The sequence below is a fragment of the Gadus chalcogrammus genome, chromosome 2 (assembly GCF_026213295.1).
Source record: "Gadus chalcogrammus isolate NIFS_2021 chromosome 2, NIFS_Gcha_1.0, whole genome shotgun sequence".
NCBI classification, from domain to species: Eukaryota; Metazoa; Chordata; class Actinopteri; order Gadiformes; family Gadidae; genus Gadus; species Gadus chalcogrammus.
In genome coordinates this window covers 16329262-16336709 of record NC_079413.1, presented here as the reverse complement: position 1 = coordinate 16336709, position 7448 = coordinate 16329262, and the positions used below count along the sequence as shown (strand labels likewise).

The following is a 7448-nucleotide window of genomic DNA, read 5'->3' as shown; positions in this document are numbered from 1 at the left end:
CTGATACAACTACTGTATAACATTCTGTGTTGGGAACACCGCACAGGGTCAATCAACCTAGAGTTCAGCGTTAACTCAGTGTTTGTTAAACCTCCGTTCGTGGAATACCCCACAGTTCACACACAAATGCAAACAAGTTCACAAATGAAAAGCGTCTTGTTAATTCAAGTTTAACAGTTTGTATATAAATGTAACAACGTCCAAATAGATTTTTGATGAAAATTGCAAATATCTTTTTAATTAATATATTTATGGATTGATATTACATTTATTTAAAACAAGGCACAGTCGTGTGTTGTTCAGAAATGTGTGATTTATTTTACATTTATTCATACTGATATCCATTTGTGTGTCCATTGAAATGTATTTGTGAGAAGAGAGTAATTTATATATAAATACATTTGTGAATCCTTCTCTGTGCATTCATTATTAAAGGTTGTGTATGGGATTTGCGAAACGCCAGCAGATTCCTACCCCCTCTCCTTCAACGCTGACTCTGACTCCACCCATTCCAAGTACATGGACGCGCAGTAATGCAGGAGCGAACACAGATGCCGAGCGAGCCATTAGCTAGTTAGCGAGCTCCAGTAGCTACCGCAGGATAACAACAAATAGAAGCTTGCTCTGGGTCACGAGCTTTGAGTACGTGCACGAAGGGGTCACGCGGGGGGAGGGGGAGTGCAGTGCTGCCCGTTCCACAGATGATTGACTTGTTTAATTTTCATGTCAGTTGCTGTAAGTGGATTATGATAAGGATTTCAAGTAATTTTGCAAAAATGGCCAAAAAAGAGAATTCCATACCCAGCCTTTAATGAGACTGTTCTGACCCCATACTAATCCTATCCAGAACAAGCCGTAAAACACGTGTATTTGGCCGTACATGGATCTAAACGGGACTCTCTAAATCGACGCCACTTCGACCTGGGCGGGACTCACTATGGGTGTGCATATGTGCGCGTAGCCGTTTGTCTCAGGGCTCTGTGCACGAACTCCCTTGCACTATTTCTACAAATGACTTACTATTACTAGCGATTAACATGACGAAACAACATGAACTAAGCTAACATTCGACTATAGCCATACCAGATAACGCCATACCAGCTAACCCTAACTATTTCTATTAAACTCTGAACCATTTTGCAACAGGCAACTGTGTGTTGGTGTGTCTTATTGCTTCCCACGTCTGCGTCTGCATCTTTCCCACTCCTGGCTAATAGTTTCAGCTTTTGTACTGTATATCAGAAATGATCACCCTGTAGGCCTACCACACTGCTGACTTGTTGATGTTTTGTGAGCACTCACGCATTTCTCTAGGTATCTTAAGTTTCCTACTGGAGTCATCAAAACGTAGGACTTTGTTATTGTAAGAAATATTGTGTTGGAAAAACACTTTGTGTCTTACCCTTTAGGTTACCCTAACCTTAACCCCAGTAACATTTCTTCATCATAAACTACAAGTTACGCAAAATGGCATACAAACATCCAGTCCAATATGAAAGAAAAAAACTAGCTTCATTAAGGAATCGAACCCCTTATCCCCGCGTTAATGAGTTGCGATTCAAGATTTAACCACTTGACAATCTTTAAACTTCGGTTGTCTAGAAATTGTAAAGACAGTGATGTGTGTACATTGTGCGAGTATCCGTCACTCGCGATGTGTGTGCAGTCCAAAATGAAAGAAAAAACCTTGCATCACTAGGGAATCGAACCCCCAATCATCAGTTGGTCGTTGGTAACTGTAAACAAAGAGATCGCATTTTGTTTAACTGCTAACTAACAAACGGGTTTATGCGTTCACTGAACAAAGATTATGGAAATAAAAGACCACTTTTCCATCAGAAAAATAATCAGAACCGTTATTACCAACTAGGGCTGGGCGATATGGACCAAAAGTCATATCTCGATATCTTCAAGCAGAATATCGATATAAGATAAATATCGATATTTGTCGAAGGGGGGGGGGGGCGCGCTCCGTGCGCAGATTTGATATTACTATTTCTACCGTTCGGAATTGAATTGTTTGATGGTTAAATAAACCGTGGACTAGACACTGCCTCCGCCTCGTATTAGAGAACATTATAATATATAACATCACGGCCAAAAGCTTTGTGCGCTTCCAAAATATTACGAACCGTAACGACTGCGTGGGGGGGGGCGGACATGACATGCTATTTTATGTATTCTTTAATATAGGCATTAGTGGGCAACTAACACAGTATTCAAAGACGTTCCCGAAATTCTGCCGTGCAGCCACGGTACCACATAGCCTTTAGCCGTGTTCTGTAAATATTCTAGAACCCACGGGAGGCATGTCGCAGTTCATGTACTTCAGCGAGTCAAAGCCAAAGTTCCTTTCCCCCAATTCCTTCTCAAACATGGCTCAGATAACCACCAATACAGTCTCGTTGAGGAAATACAAGAGACGTCAAAGAACCGACAAGAAACACTTGCGTTACAGTGTGTGTGTTCACACACACATGTGGCGCTCGCACGGTCGTGTCACATTGGCGGGCCAACGTCTCTGGGCGGGCCAGGCAGAGTAAGGGGAGGAGTTTAGATGCTTTGTGACAGACCAAGACATTCCAAATCAGCTCGATTGAGCCTCCGTACATTATAATATATAATGTCACGGCCAAAAGCTGTGTGCACCTCCGGAATATTATGGACAGAATTGCAACCCTTTGGTTGGGACCGTTTTTAAGCACACTCCACAAATTAACTTATATCCAAACCATTTCCATACTTGGTCTTTCGCTTGCAAACAAGCTCCTCGGAGCTGCATGCGCAGGCGGACACCATAGCTGTGTTCGAAATCGTTCCCTATGACAGATATAGCGCACTATATAGGGTGCTCGCGATTTTGTAGTGGTGTTCGAATTCTCAGTGGTTAATTTCATGCACAATATAGTGCACTTAAAATACCCAATGAATAGTGAACGATTTCGAACACGGCTCATGTTTCAAAAAGTGACGTGAGTCAGTGGAGGGGGGGGGGGGGGGGGGGGGGGAGCAGGCAGAGACTGTGTGTGAGCCGGAGGCAGAGCGGGAGAGACATGAGTTACGAAATAGCAGGCGGCAGGCGCCGTTCGAAACTGGTGTTATTTGGAACAAATGTGCTGTAATTTCAACGCAAATTAAATTATATCGATATTGACGATATGGTCTCGTTTCATATCGCGTTTGAAAAAATATCGATATAATTTAAATATCGATATATCGCCCAGCCCTATGAGAAGGGTCCAGCTGCAGGCTTGGGCGTTCCCGTCATGACACAAAAACGCCCATCGGGCGTTCCCGTCATGACACAAAAACGCCCATCAGGCGTTCCTGTAGCGTTTCATCCTATGGTTTCATCGATCGCTCAAGAAGAGGTGAGTGAGTTTCGCAAGGCATGCTGGGTATGCTACCCTTCCTTTTTTGGCGGTTTTACCTCGTAGTAACTTTCCAGAAAAACGAAAGGGTTATGATCAGAGATTATGTCAGTAAGTATGATATTGTTTAATTGACAACATTGGCTGTGAAGTATTCTCATTTAAATCACTGATAAGCTGTGGTATCGTTGTATCCGAATTCGAATCGGATATAAATACTCGTGACAAGCATGGTTCGGTGGCAGCGAATGCTATGCTATCGTCCATAAACGTTGAATATACTATTCAGAAATCAGCAACGTTTAAGACGGTTTGTAGGTAGAGGGTAAAGTTTGCAGCGAAGGCTTTGCCGATTATTTTACTGTGAGGTTAACATTACCAAAGTACATTGTTAAGTTGGATGTTAAGGTGTCAGCTGGCATGGTAAGAGGCATGAAATCGCGGCCACTCTGCTTCGTTGTGGTGACACACGCATCGGATTAAACTGCATGTAAACGTACTAGTACGTCTAAACTAACTAGTATGTTTACATGCATGGCATATCAGAGAATTCTGTCAGTTCGGTCGCGGCGCAACGAATGAATAAAGATCGTTAGCACTCTGAAAAACAGATGACAGATGTGCCCTCAGTTACTACTTTATTACCTCGTTGATTTCCAACGTTTAGGAAAACATGTACTTTTAATTCACCCTTGGGTGAAATCGAAGCGTAGTGTGTACTGAATGCGTGTTGATGATGATGCATATGAATTGCAACTTACACGTCTTCCAAACCTTTTCAGTACCCTGGCACATGCTTTGTCCAATGGACCATGGAAGGGACTTTACTTGGCTGACGAGGTAAAACGTGTGGCTGGCGCACGATTCATTGGATCTCGTAGAGTAGCATTCACTGGTAGACAGGCAGGCCTCTAGATTGTTTATTATGATTTAATAAAGTGTTCCTATGTGACGCTCATGGGCCCTGGTTGCTGCTAAATGCTTGTTGAAAGTGCATTGTGCACTTTTTGTATGTAGCTACAAAATGAGGGTGGATATCACTTTATAGTTTATAGGCATTATATACTAATAAGAATCATTGACAAATCACATTCCCCTTTTACCACCACAGGACGCACCTCACCAGTATCAGAGCAACAGCTGTGGGGTGTTTATGCTGATGGTGAGATGCATTATTTTCAGAAATGATGACTAGTTTGCAAAACAACTAACTCATTTGCATGTTAATTTCAGTACGCAATGTATTCTACCCTCAAAAGCAATATGATTTCAGTGAGGTGAGTTCTTTCTAATCTCAATCAGATGTGTAGCATGAAATATAAGGCTTTTAAAAATTTAGTCATCCTTACTGGAGGCTACAATTAACATGCATCATAGGTCATACACATTACTTTGTCTTCAGGTACTGCACTTACGGGAGGAGATGGCTACATCTTCACAATAATTTACACTGCCATAGTACACTGCTAAACAGTACTGTAACATGGATTTGTATTGGGCTATGAAGTCATTTAAAGCATAATTTTACTTTTCAGGGGGACATGCTCTCTATCAGGAGGTGGTGGTTTGACAGTTGTTGGAGACCTTTATGCTTGAAAGGTTTATATACTGTGTCCATGTTGCTATTTACTTATTTTTGGTGCTCACGAAGATCGTAGCCAATACACTTGTCTCTCCGTCTCTAGGCTAGCCCTGCAGAACTAGCTGGCTCCTTCTCACCCTCTCCATCTCCCCATCTCAGTCACACCTTCCAATCACTAAGCAGTGAAAGGTATTACATACTATGTCCATACTTTTCTATTTACGTATATTCTCTCTTGCTCTTTCTCAGACTTTTGATCGATCAGTGATTGCCTTTTTGTTTAATGGTGTGGGTAGTGTTGGTCTGGGCTTGTGTGATTGAAGGTTGATCATAATCCCTGTTTCTCTCCCTCTCTCTCGCTCTCCTTCACTCTTTTTCGGCTCTCTCGCTCTCTCTAGCCCTGCAGGACTAGCTGGCACACCAAGCTCACCCTCTCCATCTCCCCATCTCAGCCACACGCTCCAATCTGGCACAACAGAGGACAGGCCATTCTTACCACCCGAAGTCCTTCAGCAAATTGTACAAGAGACGCTGAGACTGGACATGGCGATGCTTGGCGTGTTCAACAGGATTTCAAACACATTCCGAGAACTTATCAAGCCTCTCCATCATTCCATATATATAAATGACAGTTTGGCAGGGGACATTAAGCTTAATAAAGACAATCTCATATACATAACGGTTAGAAAGATGCACAACAATGCAGGCTGTGTCAGTGGCCTTGCGCTACGCCTCAAAGGCTTCTCAAAAAAGAAGAATTGGCCTAGCGCACCCCTGGTACTGAGGCACGTTGCATATGCCAGGTTTGTCGTAAAAGATGTCTGCCTAGCATAATGTTCTTTTATTACTCCTTTTTCGTTTTATTTGGGACGTCTTTTTTTGCAATCCCTTTCATTTGTAAATGTACATACTACTGTAGTAAATGTATCTGCCCAGAAATGCTGGTATTTTATTACTCCTTTCTTTTTTGTTTTTGTGACAAATGCTATACGATGTATGTAACATACATTTGTGCCTACGATGTATGTTGTAAGGTTAATTGTTACAGAGCAATTACTGTATTTTGTCTTTATTGAAAACATTCAGTGGGAAAAGTAAGTGAACACTTGGAGTCAAATGGCCTACTGTTTGAGCCTTCATAGTGTCTGGTAACTGGATTTGAACTGCATAATGTCCCAAGTGTTATTTTAATCTATTAATTATTTAATTTGGGCATATTCTTAAACTATACCAAACATCTCACTTATACCTAATACACTACCTATACTAACCCAGAAGATAATGAACATGAGATCATGGAGCCTCCCTCCCTGTAATGAGGGGGAATGAAGTTTGGGCCGAGATTCGACACATAAAAGTAAGCTAACATTCTGTAGGCCTAGCTGGCTAACGTACCCGTATTACGAGATCGAAAAAGAAGGGGGCGCTAACGTCAGTTCTATGCTGCCAATGCTACTAGATCGACGAAGAAGAACGGGGCGTTCCAGCCTGCGTAGACGAAAACGCCCATCACACGAGAACGCCGGGGGGGGCGTTTTAGTCTGCGTGAACGAGAACGCCCACGACACGGGAACGCCCATTTGTGTCTGCAGTCGGATGATATTGAGCCCTATTACCAACCCATAGACACTAAAAGCCAAAACCTTTCTCACATGCACACCCATCGCGAGTGACGGCTACGCGCACACATGCACACACCCATAGCGAGTGACGTAGGACGTAAAGTCCTGCCCAGGTCGAAGTGGCGTCGATTTAGAGAGTCCCGGATCTAAACCATGGACATAATAAAGGATGGACCACAGACTGGAAAATGGCCGCCCATTCATTCCTATACAAACTGCTCAGTGGCGCCCAAGTGCCCCTGACTGCAGCCCGCAGATCGAGGAGGAGCTAAATGTGGGCGGGCTTAAACGTTTAAGCCAGCCCACATTTAAGGAAAATTCCGCGCAGTATCATGGACCAGACGGAAATACGTTCTTCCGCTTCTGTCTTTGGTTTATTTGACTTAGCTAATATAATTGTGTACGAGTGTACGAAATAATATGTGTCTATACTAAAAAAGACATTTGAAATGACAAGTTAAAAGTAGGAATGTCTAAGTCTATCAAATGCATGAACCCTTTTCCATATTACCGGTAAGTCATTGTGCAGTGCTGTGCTGTATTGATGTTTGAGAATGTGCTGCCGGATCTCCGCCACCAGATGGCGCCCGAGAGGATAAAACCATGGGTTAAACGTTTAGACCCGCCCACATTTAGCTCCTCCGCTCGAAAGCGGGAGAACGAATGAAGGCCGATACATACCTCCGGATACGGACAGTTTCGTCCGGACTCTGGACGGAGAGATGTTGGTTAACAACATTTTTCAAGTTACATTCTTGTTTAAGTGTTGCCAAATAACCTTAAATCCTTAAAGGTTGGGTACGCGATTTGCGAAACGCCAGCAGATTTTGAAAATACACAACTCAAATGGTCCTACCCCCTCTCCTTCAACGC

The 7448-nt window shown here is 42.9% G+C and overlaps 1 long non-coding RNA gene across 3 annotated transcripts; it reads left to right on the top strand.

Moving 5' to 3' along the window:
* Positions 1–3378: 3378 nt before the first annotated feature.
* LOC130375998 (uncharacterized) lies at positions 3379–6473 on the top strand. 3 transcript variants are annotated; one of them, XR_008893933.1, is made up of 5 exons: positions 3379–3482; positions 4154–4211; positions 4483–4533; positions 5062–5142; positions 5352–6473. It is a non-coding gene; the product is annotated as an uncharacterized LOC130375998 (long non-coding RNA). The 3 variants fall into 3 exon arrangements; XR_008893931.1 differs by having other exon boundaries at positions 3379–4211; XR_008893932.1 differs by lacking the exons at positions 5062–5142; positions 5352–6473 and adding an exon at positions 4907–4944 and having other exon boundaries at positions 3379–4211; positions 4483–4648.
* Positions 6474–7448: the final 975 nt, after the last annotated feature.